At 47.8% G+C, this 16,702-nt stretch overlaps 1 protein-coding gene across 1 annotated transcript in view; it reads left to right on the top strand.

The window, feature by feature from the left end:
* The first annotated feature begins 815 nt into the window (after positions 1-815).
* The window catches only part of HAS3 (hyaluronan synthase 3), a 120,045-nt gene continuing 104,158 nt past the window's right edge, over positions 816-16,702 (top strand). The window contains exon 1 of the mRNA XM_086946521.1: positions 816-1,242. The gene's annotated coding sequence lies outside the window, so the exon portion shown is untranslated. The remainder of the gene's footprint in view (positions 1,243-16,702) is intronic.

Genomic DNA, 16,702 nt, shown 5'->3' with positions numbered 1-16,702 from the left:
ACCCGTGCACGCCGGCCATGCAGATCTAGGCAGCTCAGAGCGGCCAGATGGGAGTGTGGTAGGGTAGGCTGCAGCTAGGCTTGGCCAACGGAGGTGCATCACGTGGGGGAAGAGCCCGTCGGCTCCGTGCTGCGCTACTCCCTTTAAACCCGGCATGAAGCCGCACGTGTTTGCACAGAGCCATCATCAGGGTGCTGCATTATACTACAGTGGCGACCAAGGTACCAGGGCAGGGCACTGCCTCCTCTCCTCATTGGCTACTGGCTGAGGGGTGAATGGGCATTACCTGGGAATACTCAACCCAGCCCCCCTCCCTCCCACCCCCGCCGGCTCCGGGAGGAGTGTGCCCTCCTGGCTGGTCCTTCCCTCCTGCCCGCAGGAGAAGGAGGGAGGGCGAAGGGGGCGCTGAGGGCGGAAAGGCGGCCTCTCGCAGCCTATTGCACCTCACTCACCTCCTGGGGGCGGCAGTGAAGACCTGGTGAGAGGGAGAGGGGGCCTGGGAGCAGGGGTGGGGCACCAAGGGAAGGAGGAAGAAAAGATGTGAGGAAGAAGGAAAAGAGGTGCAGAAGGAGAGAGGACCCGGGAGAGGAGGTGATAAGACTGGGGAGTTCAGAGAGGAGAGGTGCAGAAGCAGGACCACTGAGGGGAGAGGTGAAGAGGAACAACTGCAAACTGAGGCGTGAGAAGAGCGGAGGGGAAACGTGCAGGAGAGGCGAGGGGTGAAGAGAAAGACCCGCGGGAGGAGAGGCGCCAGGGGTGACATGTGAGGGGCAGTGACTGGCGCAGGGAGCCCTGCAGAGAAGAGGGGGACCCGGAAGGAGGCTCTGGAGGAGAGGCGCGGGGCACCGATGCTGCGGGGATAAGAAGGGAGCGCAGGGGAAGAAGTGACAGGCAGAAGGAGGAAGCAGGGAGCGCAGCAGGGTGTGCGGGAGGCGCCCTGGGAGAAGCGGGAGCGGCCGGGAGAAGGTGGGTGTGCCGGCATGTGGGATGAGAAGGACACGAGGACAGAGCGATCAATGATCCGTGCAGGAGGGAAGGGGCGCCGGTGACGAGAGAGCAAGGACACCCCGCCGAGGAGCACAGACCGGGAGAGCCGGGAGCCCCGCAATAAAGGACCATGAGCCCGGAGATCTGGGGGTTCGAGCCGGGAGACTGACAGAGGAGCACGAGCACCAGGGAGCGGGGAGCAGGATTCCGGAGCCGCTGCGGGGCCACCGAGGAGCAAACCCGGGCGGAGAAACAGTGAGTAGAGGGCGCAGTGACCCAGGCACACTGACCGGGATATGGCACTGAGGTAGAGGTACTAAGCGCTGTCCCTGAAAGAGAGGTGCCGAGGACTGTCACTGAGAGAGGTACTGAGGAGTGTCACTGAGAGAGCGGAAGTAAGAGCGGCCACTGAGAGAGAGCTACCGAGAGCTGTCACTGAGCGAGAGGTACTGAGGGCTGTCACTGAAAGAGAGGTGCCGAGGGCTGTCACTGAGAGAGGGGTACTGAGGAGTGTCACTGAGAGAGAGGTACTGAGGGCTGTCACTGAGAGAGAGGTACTGAGGAGTGTCACTGAGAGAGCGGTAGTAAGAGCTGTCACTGAGCGAGAGGTACTGAGGGCTGTCACTGCGAGAGAGAGAGGTACTGAGGGCTGTCACTGAGAGAGAGGTGCCGAGGGCTGTCACTGAGAGAGAGGTACTGAGGGCCGTCACTGAGCGAGAGGTAATGAGGACTGTCACTCAGAGAGAGGTACTGAGAGCTGTCACTGAGAGAGAGGTACTGCGGGCTGTCACTGAGTGAGAGGTACCGAGGGCTGTCACTGAACGAGAGGTACTGAGGGCTGTCACTGAGAGAGAGGTGCTGAGGGCTGTCACTGAGAGAGAGGTACTGAGGAGTGTCACTGAGAGAGTGGTACTGAGGGCTGTCACTGAGAGAGAGGTGCTGAGGACTGTCACTGAGAGAGGGGTACTGAGGGCTGTCACAGAGAGAGGCACTGAGAGAGAGGTGCTGAGGGCTGTCACTGAGACAGGGGTGCTGAGGACTGTCACTGAGAGAGCGGTACTGAGGGCTGTCACTGAGAGAGAGGTGCTGAGGGCTGTCACTGAGAGAGGGGTGCTGAGGGCTGTCACTGAGAGAGCGGTACTTAGGAGTGTCACTGAGAGAGCGGTACTGAGGGCTGTCACTGAGGGAGAGGTACTGAGGGCTGTCACTGAGAGAGAGGTACTGAGAGAGAGGTGCTGAGGGCTGTCACTGAGAGAGGGGTGCTGAGGACTGTCACTGAGAGAGAGGTACTGAAGAGCTGTCACTGAGCGAGAGGTGCTGAGGGCTGTCACTGAGAGAGAGGTACTGAGGAGTGTCACTGAGAGAGAGGTACTGAGGGCTGTCACTGAGAGAGAGGTACTGAGGAGTGTCACTGAGAGAGAGGTACTGAGGGCTGTCACTGAGAGAGAGGTACTGAGGAGTGTCACTGAGAGAGGTACTGAGAGCTGTCACTGAGAGAGAGGTAGGGAAGGGCACTGAGGATTGATACTCACAGACAGTCTTGAGGATTGGTACTGGGGCACTAAGGACTGGTGCTTAAGGAAGGCTGGCCCCGAACAAGAAGATCTGAAGACTGTTATGAACAACAGGAGGGGGTGAGTGGTCCGAGGACTAGTACTTGTGAAGGGCATTGAGAACTGGCACTGAGTGCGGGCATTGAGGACTGGCACTAAGGGGAACTGAGACTGGCATTGAGGACTGGCACAATAGGGAGGGGCATTAAGGACTGCATTGAGAATTGGTACTCACAGAGGGTCTCTCAGGATTGATATCGACCAAGTGGCCCTGAATACTGCGCTCACTGTGGGGTACTGAGGGCAGGTACAGACCGAGTGAGCATTGAAGATCGTGTTCACTGAGGGGTACTGAAGACAGGCACTGACAGTGAGCTTTGAAAACTGTGTGCACCGAGGGTTATTGAGGACAGATACTGGCCGAGTGAGCACTGAAGACTGCGTTCACTGAGGGGTACTGAGGACAGGCACTGACTGAGAGATACTGATGACTGGTACTGCAGAGGTATTGAAGACAGATACAGACCGAGTGAGCAATGAAGATCGTGTTCACTGAGGGGTACTGAGGACTGTACTGACCGAGGAGCATTAAACACCTGGACTGACTGAGTGAGCATTGGTTATTGGTATTGAAGGCGTGGGGCACCGGGATTGGTTCATACCATGTCGCGAGGATGGGGCAGGGACAGGTAATTATTGAGGGAGGGTCTCTCAGGTGCGTTGGTGAATGAGGGGCACCGAAGGCTTATACTGATTCGGGGGCACCAGGGAGTGGTGGACCCCTGAAGGACCCCTAATTTCTGCACAGAGTCAGGGCACCGAGGACAGGTACTGGCAGGGGTCTGAGTATTGGGGACAACTGAGGGGTACCGAGAGCGGCCAGGGAGGGAGGGGTGCTTGAGAGTGATGACGACTGAGGGGCCCGGGGTACTTGTATAATCTGAATGGGTTCTGTCTTGGTGGTACTGAGGGATGGTACTGATCAGGGAGCTGAGAATTGGTACTGGCAGAGGAAGGAGAAGACTGGTACCTGCTGACGGGCCCCTGAGAACTGATGCTGTCTGAGGGTCAGTGGGGACCGGAAGTGACCAAGAGTCACCGTGGGCTGGTACTGAGTGACACGGGGTCGCGAGGTGTACAATGGTCTAGTACTGAGACCTGGCACTAAAACCTCCACTCACTGCGGGGACAGAGGGCTGGGAGTGAGGACTGTTAATGGCCAAGGAGCTCTGAAGAGGGCTGCAGAAGATGGGTACTGAGGGATACTTAGGACTGGTACTGATGACTGGCACTGACGACTGGCACTGACTGAAGGGTACTGAATGGACACCGAGTACTGGTACTGAAGACTGACGCTGACTCAGGACTGTGACTGACTTTGGAGTATTGAAGATCGGTACAGAAGACTTGTACTGACTGAGGACTGGTACTGACTATTAGCACTAACTGAGAGGTACTGAATGGACACTGAGTACTGGTACCAAAGACTGACGCTGACTCAGTGCTGTTACTGGCTTTGGAGTATTGAAGATGGGTACAGAAGACTTGTAGTGACTGAGGACTTGTACTGACTATTAGCACTAACTGAGAGGTACTGAATGGACACTGAGTACTGGTACCGAAGACTGACGCTATCTCAGTGCTGTTACTGGCTTTGGAGTATTGAAGATGGGTACAGAAGACTTGTACTGACCGAGGACTGGTACTGACTATTAGCACTAACTGAGAGGTACTGAATGGACACTGAGAACTGGTGCCGAAGACGGACGCTGACTCAGTGCTGTTACTGGCTTTGGAGTATTGAAGATGGGTACAGAAGACTTGTACTGACTGGGGACTGGTAGTGACTATTAGCACTAACTGAGAGGTACTGAATGGACACTGAGAACTGGTACCGAAGACTGACGCTGACTCAGTGCTGTTACTGGCTTTGGAGTATTGAAGATGGGTACAGAAGACTTGTACTGACCGAGGACTGGTACTGACAATTAGCACTAACTGAGAGGTACTGAATGGACACTGAGTACTGGTGCCGAAGACGGACGCTGACTCAGTGCTGTTACTGGCTTTGGAGTATTGAAGATGGGTACAGAAGACTTGTACTGACTGAGGACTGGTAGTGACTATTAGCACTAACTGAGAGGTACTGAATGGACACTGAGAACTGGTACCGAAGGCTGACGCTGACTCAGTGCTGTTACTGACTTTGGAGTATTGAAGATGGGTACAGAAGACTTGTACTGACCGAGGACTGGTACTGACTATTAGCACTAACTGAGAGGTACTGAATGGACACTGAGAACTGGTACCGAAGGCTGACGCTGACTCAGTGCTGTTACTGGCTTTGGAGTATTGAAGATGGGTACAGAAGACTTTTACTGACCGAGGACTGGTACTGACTATTAGCACTAACTGAGAGGTACTGAATGGACACTGAGTACTGGTGCCGAAGACGGATGTTGACTCAGTGCTGTTACTGGCTTTGGAGTATTGAAGATGGGTACAGTAGACTTGTACTGACTGAGGACTGGTAGTGACTATTAGCACTAACTGAGAGGTACTGAATGGACACTGAGAACTGGTACCGAAGGCTGACGCTGACTCAGTGCTGTTACTGGCTTTGGAGTATTGAAGATGGGTACAGAAGACTTGTACTGACCGAGGACTGGTACTGACTATTAGCATTAACTGAGAGGTACTGAATGGACATGGAGTACTGGTACCGAAGACTGGTGCTGACTTAGGGAACAGAGGACTGCTTGCGAGGACTATTTTTGACAGAGGAGTTCTGAAGACGGCTACAGAAGACTGGCACTGATTTAGGGCTCCTGAATGGACACAGAGTACTGGTACTGAAGATTGGCACTGAATCAGGTCAGCTATTGACTGAGAAGCAATGAAGGCGGGCACATAAGACTGGTACTGACTGAGGGGATAGAGGGCTGGCTTTGACTAGCACTGACTGATGGGTACTGAATGGGCACAGAGTACTGGTACTGAAAACTGGTGCTTACTGGTGTGGTACTCATGACTGGCGCTGATTGATGGGCACAGCCAACTATTACTGAATACTGGCACGGATGCCTTGTTGCTTACTGAGGTGTACTGAAGATACTGATAATTACTACTGACGGACGAGTACTGGGGTTTAATACTGGATGAATGGACAGCGCGCTCTAGTGAGGACTCACACTGGCTGAGAGGCCGCGAGACTGGGGGGGGCAGGTCATGGCTGGGTGGACTGAGGGCTGACACTGAGCACTGCTGTTATCTGAGGAGGAATGAGGTCTGAGGTCTGGTTCCGAGTGAGTGCTAAGTCCTTGCACTGACTGAGAGGGGCCGAGGACTTGTACGGACTGAGCGGTAGTAAGTGCTGGTACTAAGGACTTGTACTGAAGAGCACTGAGGACTGATACTGACAAGGTATTGAGTACTCACTGAGGGGTATTGAGTACTCACTGAGGGGTATTGAGTACTCATTGAGGACAGATACTGACTGCATGCTATTGAGGACCTCTACTGACTGAGGGGTATTGAGGACAGAGACTGACTGAGGGTTATTGAGGACTGGTACCGACTAAGGGGTATTGAGGACAGGTACTGACTGAGGGTATTGAGGACTGCCACTGACTTAGGGGTATTGAGGAGAGGTACTGACTGGGGGTTTTAAGGACGGCCACTGACTGAGGGATATTGAGGACAGGTACTGACTGAGGGTATTGAGGACAGGTACTGACTGAGGGTATTGAGGACAGGTACTGACTGAGGGTATTGAGGACAGGTACTGACTGAGGGTATTGAGGACAGGTACTGACTGAGGGGTATTGAGGACAGGTACTGACTGAGGGGTATTGAGGACAGGTACTGACTTAGGGGTATTGAGGACAGGTACTGACTTAGGGGTATTGAGGACAGGTACTGACTGAGGGTATTGAGGACAGGTACTGACTGAGGGGTATTGAGGACAGGTACTGACTGAGGGTATTGAGGACAGGTACTGACTTAGGGGTATTGAGGACAGGTACTGACTGAGGGTATTGAGGACAGGTACTGACTGAGGGTATTGAGGACAGGTACTGACTTAGGGGTATTGAGGACAGGTACTGACTGAGGGTATTGAGGACAGGTACTGACTGAGGGTATTGAGGACAGGTACTGACTGAGGGTATTGAGGACAGGTACTGACTTAGGGGTAATGAGGACAGGTACTGACTGAGGGTATTGAGGACAGGTACTGACTGAGGGTATTGAGGACAGGTACTGACTGAGGGTATTGAGGACAGGCACTGACTTAGGGATATTGAGGACAGGTGCTGACTGAGGGTATTGAGGACAGGTACTGACTGAGGGTATTGAGGACAGGTACTGACTGAGGGTATTGAGGACAGGTACTGACTGAGGATATTGAGGACAGGTACTGACTGAGGGGTATTGAGGACAGGTACTGACTGAGGGTATTGAGGACAGGTACTGACTGAGGGTATTGAGGACAGGTACTGACTGAGGGCATTGAGGACAGGTACTGACTGAGGGTATTGAGGACAGGTACTGACTGAGGGTATTGAGGACAGGTACTGACTGAGGGTATCGAGGACAGGTACTGACTTAGGGGTATTGAGGACAGGTACTGACTTAGGGGTATTGAGGACAGGTACTGACTTAGGGGTATTAAGGACAGGTACTGACTGAGGGTATTGAGGACAGGTACTGACTAAGGGTATTGAGGACAGGTACTGACTGAGGGTATTGAGGACAGGTACTGACTGAGGAATATTGAGGACAGGTACTGACTGAGGGTATTGAGGACAGGTACTGACTTAGGGGTATTGAGGACAGGTACTGACTGAGGGTATTGAGGACAGGTACTGACTTAGGGATATTCAGGACAGGTACTGACTGAGGGTATTGAGGACAGGTACTGACTTAGGGGTTTTGAGGACAGGTACTGACTGAGGGTATTGAGGACAGGTACTGACTGAGGGTATTGAGGACAGGTACTGACTGAGGGTATTGAGGACAGGTACTGACTGAGGGTATTGAGGACAGGTACTGACTGAGGGTATTGAGGACAGGTACTGACTTAGGGGTTTTGAGGACAGGTACTGACTGAGGGTATTGAGGACAGGTACTGACTGAGGGTATTGAGGACAGGTACTGACTGAGGGTATTGAGGACAGGTACTGACTGAGGGTATTGAGGACAGGTACTGACTGAGGGTATCGAGGACAGGTACTGACTGAGGGTATCGAGGACAGGTACTGACTGAGGGTATTGAGGACAGGTACTGACTGAGGGTATTGAGGACAGGTACTGACTGAGGGTATTGAGGACAGGTACTGACTGAGGGGTATTGAGGACAGGTTCTGACTAAGAGGGACAGGTTCTGACTAAGAGGTATTGAGGACAGGTACTGACGGAGGGTATCGAGGACAGGTACTGACTGAGGGTATTGAGGACAGGTACTGACTGAGGGTATTGAGGACAGGTACTGACTGAGGGTATTGAGGACAGGTACTGACTGAGGGTATCGAGGACAGGTACTGACTGAGGGTATCGAGGACAGGTACTGACGGAGGGTATTGAGGACAGGTACTGACTGAGGGTATTGAGGACAGGTACTGACTGAGGGTATTGAGGACAGGTACTGACTGAGGGGTATTGAGGACAGGTTCTGACTAAGAGGTATTGAGGACAGGTACTGACGGAGGGTATCGAGGACAGGTACTGACTGAGGGTATTGAGGACAGGTACTGACTGAGGGTATTGAGGACAGGTACTGACTGAGGGTATTGAGGACAGGTACTGACTGAGGGTATCGAGGACAGGTACTGACTGAGGGTATCGAGGACAGGTACTGACTGAGGGTCTTGAGGACAGGTACTGACTGAGGGTCTTGAGGACAGGTACTGACTGAGGGGTATTGAGGACAGGTACTGACTGAGGGTATTGAGGACAGGTACTGACTGAGGGTATCGAGGACAGGTACTGACTGAGGGTATCGAGGACAGGTACTGACTGAGGGTATTGAGGACAGGTACTGACTGAGGGGTATTGAGGACAGGTTCTGACTAAGAGGTCTCCATGTTGTGTTATGATTGCTCCGTGTCTCTGCGCCGGGATGCTCCTTCGCTGGAGTCGCTGTGCGCATAATAAATTGTTATAACATAACATAACATAACATATTGAGGACAGGTACTGACTGAGGGTATTGAGGACAGGTACTGACTGAGGGTATTGAGGACAGGTACTGACTGAGGGTATTGAGGACTGCTTCTGAGTGAATACTAATGACTGGTACTGATTGGGTGCCCTGGAGTCATGGAATATATGCTTCTTTCTTAAACACGAAGTAGGCTACCTTACTGCTGACGTCACTCACCCCGCCCAAGAGCAGAAGGACGAAGCTTTAAGGAGGGCACCCGCGGGCAACTTCACGGCTGCCAAACTGTCGTCAGATGTGCCGCCCTCACCTAATACTGTTTTTTCCCCCCTTTAACTCATGCTAGGTTCTGTTCCTTGGAATCTCGTGTTTAGACTCACACACACACCTGAAGGTGTCAGCCAGGGCATTGCCCCCTGTGCCAGCCCGGCAGTGCCGAGGCCTCCTGTGGGCTGCCGCTGGAGGTGGCCCCCCAGACTCGCCCGGCGCGCGCTCCGTGGTATGTTTTTGGCTCTTTAAAGCCCACGGCAGCCACGGGCTGAGGCGGGGCCGAGTTTTCCTCCGTCTATTTATTCTTCTGTTGATTCTGCCAAAAACGGGCTCCAGCCCGGCAGCACATTGCTTCTTTCATAGCCTCTTCATTTGGACTCCAAATTCGAATATAAATAACCTGGACTTCCGGTCAAACATAAAATGCACATGTTTGTTACGGGCAGAGACACGGCAAAAGCAAGCTGAGCGGACACACGGAGTATAACGGAGGCAGGGCCTTAACTCAAGCAGCTACAATACTGAAGCTGTGTTTTAGAAACACTGGCACCGATGAAAAGTTGTCTCATCCTGTTAGCGGGAGGCCCCCATTGGCGCTAACTGGGTCTGCAAGCTGTTTTGACTATCTTCAGGCACACACAGGATTCTTCTTTGGAGTGCTAATAGTTATAGTTAAAGGTTTTATTATTAACCTGCGAAGGTGATATGTTCAGAAGATCGATTATCAACCCATGGTCATGGTATATATATTGGCCAGTTGAAGGAATAGCGTCGAAACGCGTAGACCGTCCATGTCTCTGCACTAATGGTGGATTTAAATAAATATTGAAAATAAATTATTGCCCAGACCTTATTTCTTCACGGTGCCGTGGATACCTTCCGGAGTAAAGAGAAAGGGTTGGTGAATGTATAGAGATATATATGTCTTTTGAAACTGTGGTCCGTGTTTTTTTGGAACAATCCAGAGTATTGGCGGCAAGTGATATATATATATATATATATATATATATATATATACATACATACTCACTGTGAAAATCCTGAGGACAAACAACAGCAACCACGGACTCCCAAATGCTTCATTACCCGTTATTTATTATAGAATAGAATCGGCAACTCGACGCGTTTTGGGACCCTGTCCCTTGTTCACGAGACGATATATATGTATGTATGTATGTATGTATGTAAATCTATATCTACAGTAAAATGGTTACTGTGATGATATGTTGGGAGTCGATATTCTGGCGACTATATCTTTAAAATTTGATAACGATAGCCTATACTTGTTTACTAACAATTATTGATAATATGAATATTGCATCTGGAAAAGTGCTCAGTTACCCCGGGCTTCTCGGTGCTATACCCCCAGTAGAGTAAGTGCAGCCCCTAGTCTAAAACAGCCAAGACTTCAATTCCTTGCAAAATACCGTGAGAGAACAGTTTCGCAGAGATTCTGGGAGGTAGTTCCAAAGCTTCGGACCAAGATACGAAAATGACCGGTCCCCCCATGCGTGCTCGCCAAATTCTTGGCACTTTGCAGAGGGCCTGGTTAGGTGATCAGAGCATGCATGCAGGCTGATAAGGTACTACCAGATCCTGAATGTATCGTGGGGGAGTGCAGAATCTAGTCTTGTGCATTTAGCATAAGGTGTATGCTTTTGTCTATGATCAATCAATGAAGTTCACCGAGAAGATGAGATGCATACGCACACTTCAGAAGCCGAAAGAGTAGCCTAGCTGCATCATTTTGCACTACTTGTAGGCACTGGATGACTGTCTTCTCGGCCCCCAAGTATAGGATGTTTCCAGTCAATTTTGGACAGTATCAAGGCTTGAATGTTGGATCACTGTTTTCTAGGCAGAGAGTGGTAAGATGCCTATGATCTTTTTGACCCACCTCAGAACTGCAAAGCAGGTGGAGGGTACCTTGGCTACCCGCTACTTCATAGTAAGCTTCAAATCTAGCCAGAAGTTGAGGTTCTTTACCTTGGGTGACAAGTCCAGGAGGCTGCCCAAAGCCTCTGGCCAAAGCGAGGGTAAATGAGATATTTTGGGTTACTAAAAGAGTTAGTCTTCCTTGATGTATTGACAGAAATGGATATGTTGTACTACTAACAGGTTTAGTATATGTTGATGTACTAACAGTTAAGTATAGGTTGCTGTGCTTGCGGGTTAGTTCCTTCAGGTCTCATAAGTCATTGATGCTTTGATTTACTAGCAGAGTTAGTCTACTTTGGATCCCTAATGATTAATGATACATCGGCATACTGACAGGGTCGGCCTACCTTGGTGTACTAGCAGTTAAGGATATTTTGATGTACGGTTAGTTTACCTTGGTATATTGACAAATGTGACTTGGGTATGTTGTTTATTAATAGTGGTAGTCTATCATATGTGCGAATAGTTATGGATATTTATCCTGGAGTAACATGACTTCTCTCCCTTGAGTACTAATAATTATCGATACGTTGATGTATTAACTGGTTTAGTCTATCCTGGTGTACTAACAGTTATGGACACTTTGATGTAGGGTTAGTTCACCTTGGTTTTCTGACAGTTATGGGTGAGTTGCTCTACTCTCAGGGATAGACTGGCTTCTGTGCTTATAGGTTTGGCTATGTTGCTCTATTAGAACATTGGAATGTTCGGAGCTCCATTGAAAACAATGGAGTGCTCTGGGCTTTTAATGGCTGGTATAAGCCTGGAGCTCCAACATTCCAATGTTTCTTTGTTCACAGCTCTGGCTGTGAACAAAGGCTTCAGGGAACGTGAGGGGATTCCAATCCCCCCACGCTTCCAAAAGGCTTTGTTTTTAGTTAGAACATTCTGTCCTCTAGTGTCAGAATGTTCTAATAGCCTTATAGCCCTTCGTAGATGGGCTATACCGCTATTAAAGTCCCTCTCCCTTGTTAAAGGCCCTCGCCTTCGGCTCGGGGCCTTTAACGCTGGAGAGGGCCTTTAATAGCCGGTAGAGCCCTCTACGGCGGGCTATAAGGCTATAATAAGATGGTTCGTCTACCTTGAGTACTAATAATTATAGAGATATCGATGTATTCACAGGGTTAGTCAACTTTATTTACTAGCAATTATTGGTAGGTTTCTGTAATTACAGAGTTAGTCTAAATCAGGGTCCCTTTTGCAGGTTGGTATATTCGCAAGGTAAACTCGACATTTTCGTTGACTCTGGTTCACTAATCACATTTCTTTCAGATATAGGCAACACAGGAAAACGTTAAGTGAGAATAATGTTAATAGTAAGGCTTTTGGAGGATGTGATACCAAGATGCTAGGTTAGTTTCTTTATATTCCTCAGTTCTAAGATAGGAAGGCTTTACCACATCATTCACATAGCTGTGCATGACAACAATCTTTTGAGGTGGCAAGATCAAGGTATGTTGGGAATTACACTCAAACCAGAGACAGATTGTCACGTGATGCTTGTGGAAAATCTGATAGGATCAGTAGCCAACATTCTATTCTATTTTAATTAGGTATCTGAAGATAGAGTGGGGTGTGTAAAAGAAGTAGAGCACTGCATTAAGCTACACAAGGGAAGAGTGCTAGAGGCACATAGGTGCCATTAAGTATTTGGGGAGCACTTAAAGAATTACCTGACCACGTGTGTGATGATGACATAGTTTCACACTTGGACTCTGTTGCTGCTGTGATCATAGCAAGGACAAAACGAACAATACTTGTTTGTGTGCAGACCATAGGTCTTCAAAAAAGGACATGAAAGTGGAGTGTCATCTGTTGCCAAAGGTGCATGAAATGTTGGCACAGACAGTCAGGCTAGATCTTTTTTCAACAGTTGACAACGACAGAGTAGCACTAAGTGGTTTTGTAAAATGATTCACCTGGTATCCAAGCATTTCAAGATGACATTTTAGTGTTTGCAGACAAGGTGGATGAGCATGATGTAAGGTTAACAAAAGTGTTGGTCATTTTGAAAGATAAAGACAAGACCATTCAGTAAGACAAGTGTACATTTTTAACAGGAAATGGGGAGAATAAGGTGTATTGTTTACATTTAAAGGGGATTTACCACACAATGGATTTAGTGAAAGCTATAATTGAGGCAGCTAGTCTGGAAGATACATAGGACTTAATGGGTACTATGAAAGTTTTGTACAAGGATATGCAAGTCTGGCCTAACCTTTAAAGAAACTGCTTAGGATAAAATAAATGTTTGTGTGGGGAGAGAAGGAAGAAAACGTTTTAAGGAGGTCGAAGATTTGTTATTGAAAGCACCTGGCCAGAATCTGTTGCAGGAGTTAAATGTAGTGTCCCTGGTGATGCTAGTGCTGTTGGATTGGGTGCAGTGACATGTCAACAGCACAATTCAAAGGGATTGGCTCATGCTTGGGCTGCCAACAGTTTGACTACATTTTTGCGTGGTAAAGCTTTTGAGATTTATACTGATCACAAACCATTAGTGTACATTATGGATGAGATTGGTGTTGGAAAAGCTACATGAAGATTGGTGCGGTTAATTATGAGACTACAGGAGTATAATTTTACTATTGCTGGGAAAACAAATGTAAGGGATGATTGCCTGTCTAGATTGATTTAGGAAACAAACAAGCTGATGAGGGTGAAACAGGAATGTGTTGTGGCATGGGTTGATGCATGTGAGTTGTCATGGAGGCATTACTCTGGAAGAGTGGGAAAAGAGTTGCATGGATGATAAAAAATCTTTAGGCTTCGTCACATACATTAGGGAAGGATGGCCCACAGAAAGAATAGCTACATTAGAAGATAGGGCCAGAGTTCTTGCCTGAAGGTAGATTGGTTTTAAGAAAGCAGAAAGTTGTTCCACTGCCTTTGTTGAGATTGATGTTGGTTCAGAATGTCCATTATGGCACTTAGGTGTTACCAACACCAGGAAAGTGCTAAGAAAACATTGTTGGTGGCCAGGAATGGATCATGCTGTTTTTCTTTTGTGGGTGTATGCAAAGAGTGTCTGGCTTTGGAGAAGCATTGGTATACACCAAACACTATACTGTCACCATTTCCTTTCCCAGAAAGTACTTGAGAGAAAATCACAATTATGTTTTTAGGACCTTATTCAATTTTGCTTAAGCATTTTTAGCACTTCATAAGGTTGTGGATTATTTTTCTGAATGGATTTAGTATAATTTTATCAGATCAACTACAACAGAAATAGTGTTTGAATTAGAGAGTTTCTTTGCTTTAAAAGACATATTAAAGATTATGGTGTATGACAATGGTATATAAATCAAAAAGCGGGGTCCCCTAGGAGTCCAATCCATCAGGGCGGTACCAGCACATGAGGGATTTTTACCATAAAACTCTCACCCTTCAGGAAATCCTGAAGGCATACGCATCATAGCGTTTTCATGATGGAGTGTAATACTTCCACTGTGCGCTTCAACCTGATCTCTTTCAGGGGTACTTACAGATATTTCAAGGGATCCTAGCTGTAAATAGTTAAAAGGCTGCCTGAGGCATACCTGGCTGAATCAAACTTTATTATCGGAATATTGCCTTGGCAGTGTTAAAAACGAATGTGGACACTATGTGGGTCCTATTTACCCAAGTATGGTCTACATGTTTCAGCCTTCCTAGAAGATACTGAGACTTTTGGCAGGACCAGTATTTCAATGATTTTCTAATCCTTTCTAGGTCAAAGAAGTGGGGTGGGTATTACCCTTATCGTACATCATACTTCCATTCATTCCATGCATAGACTTTATACTTACTTCCCGACCGGCGAAATCATTGGTGGGTATGATATATTTAGCTCTTCACTCTTTTTCTATCGACGAGGGAGGGTCAATCACAAACTGCCTAGTGAGGAGTGAGGACACTTAGGTGATTGCGCCCAATGTTTCTTTGAAGGAAGTGACTATAAGAACGTTGACAGTGTAAGGAGAAAAATCCCAAAGGGTAGATTTCTAGTTCAAAGCAGGATTCAGTGGTCCTCTAGGCGTATGATTTAAGCCACTGAAGAAGATTGGAAACAATGGATGATGTGTAACTGATTAGGCATATTTTGAGTGTGTGCTATGCTTTGAACTAGAAATCTACTCTTTGGGATTTTTCTCCTTACACTGTTGAAGTGCCCCAGTCCCACTGGGAGTATTAAGGGGCCCCTCTTTGTTTGAATAACATATAAGAACGTTGACCCTGCCTCGTCGATAGAAAAGGTGTGAAGATCTAAATATAATCAATACCCACCAATGATTTAGCCAGTCAGGATGTAAGCATAAAGTCTATGCATGGTAAGAATGGAAGTACAATGTGCATGTAGGGGTAACTCCCCACTTGTTTGACCAAGAAAGGATTAGGAAAGCCACAGGTATAATTGAAATACTGGTCCTGACAAAAGCCTCAGAAACTTCTAGGAAGGCCGAAACATATAGACTGCGAGGAAGTATACTTGGGTAATTAGACCCCACATAGTGTCCACATTTGTTTTTAACACTGCCAAGGCAATGTTCTGATAATAAAGTTTGTTGCAGATATGCCTCAGTTAGCCTTTCAACTATTTACTGCCAGGATCCCTTGAAATATCAGTACATGTGCCCTAAAAGAGATCAGGTTGAAGTCTGCGGTGGAAGTATTAGACTCCATCATAAAAACTCTATGATGAAGCATGCCTTCAGGATTTCCTGAAGGGTGAGAGTTTAATAATAAAAACCACTCATGTGTCAGTACCGCCCAGATGGACTGGACTCGTAGGGGACCCCTTGTTTTCATTTATATGCAGTCATTTCAGGGAAGTTGGGAGATCCCAATTGTTGTTCTCTCTCCTTCCCTTTGATTATGTATGACAATGGTACACAGTTCGTGTCACCGAAAGTGAAGTACTTTTTAAAGTCACCTGAGGTGTATTCACAATCAACTTTACAACCAAATGGTTTCGTTGAAACAGCAAACGGTCTGAAAGCCACAGGATGCCCGTCACTTGCTGCCCACCACCACCACAGCCCCAGGGAATGGAATAGTGCTACTGTGGTCAACATTTCCTTGGTGAGAGCCGGCAAGACCATTGGTCAGAAACATTGAAGAGATCAAGTCACATGCAAATTCAAATTCAAATTCAGCTTTATTCGATTGTAAAGTAATGCAATCATAAACGCAATTTATACACATTCCCATGCAATCATCTGTCCATGTAAGAATAAAAAAGAAGGTAACAAAGGGATACCAACAAGATTAGTAATGACTGTACCTTTATTCTGATTCCTGTGCGGTCTCTCCACTGACCTTGCTCAAAAGGATCCTTTAATCCTCTATCACTTAGAATTGAACGCGGTATCCAGCATCCACTTTCCGCATAATGTACCCACAACACACCAATATTCATGCTTTCTCAGGGCTAGCCAATTGTCCTCAATTTTCTCTTTCAAGGTGGCTGTCCTTAATTATTTGTAGAATTCAGTGAAACCAGGTGTTTTATGAGTAACAGTACATGGCATTCAGAAGGCAAGTTGATCCAAGGCTATGTCTAAAGCAGATTACATGGTAACCATGGTAACCGTGTAATTTGTGCCAATATTGCCATCGAGGGATTCTGGTGACAAGTTCATTTAGGAGTAACAGCTAGCTTGAAAAGTGGTTTTCTTCAAATTGCAGCGTACAACTGGCACCGATTGGAACTAGAATGTTTATGTTTACCTTTCACGAATAAGCTGTTCATAAAACAATGGACCATGGTCAGTGCCTTTGAATCTATGCACTGCTGTGACTGCATCATTTACCACAT

The sequence above is a fragment of the Lissotriton vulgaris genome, chromosome 12, assembly GCF_964263255.1.
Source record: "Lissotriton vulgaris chromosome 12, aLisVul1.2, whole genome shotgun sequence".
In the NCBI taxonomy this organism is placed as follows: Eukaryota; Metazoa; Chordata; class Amphibia; order Caudata; family Salamandridae; genus Lissotriton; species Lissotriton vulgaris.
Note: the sequence above shows the minus strand (reverse complement) of the source record. Positions and strands in the feature narration are given on the sequence as shown.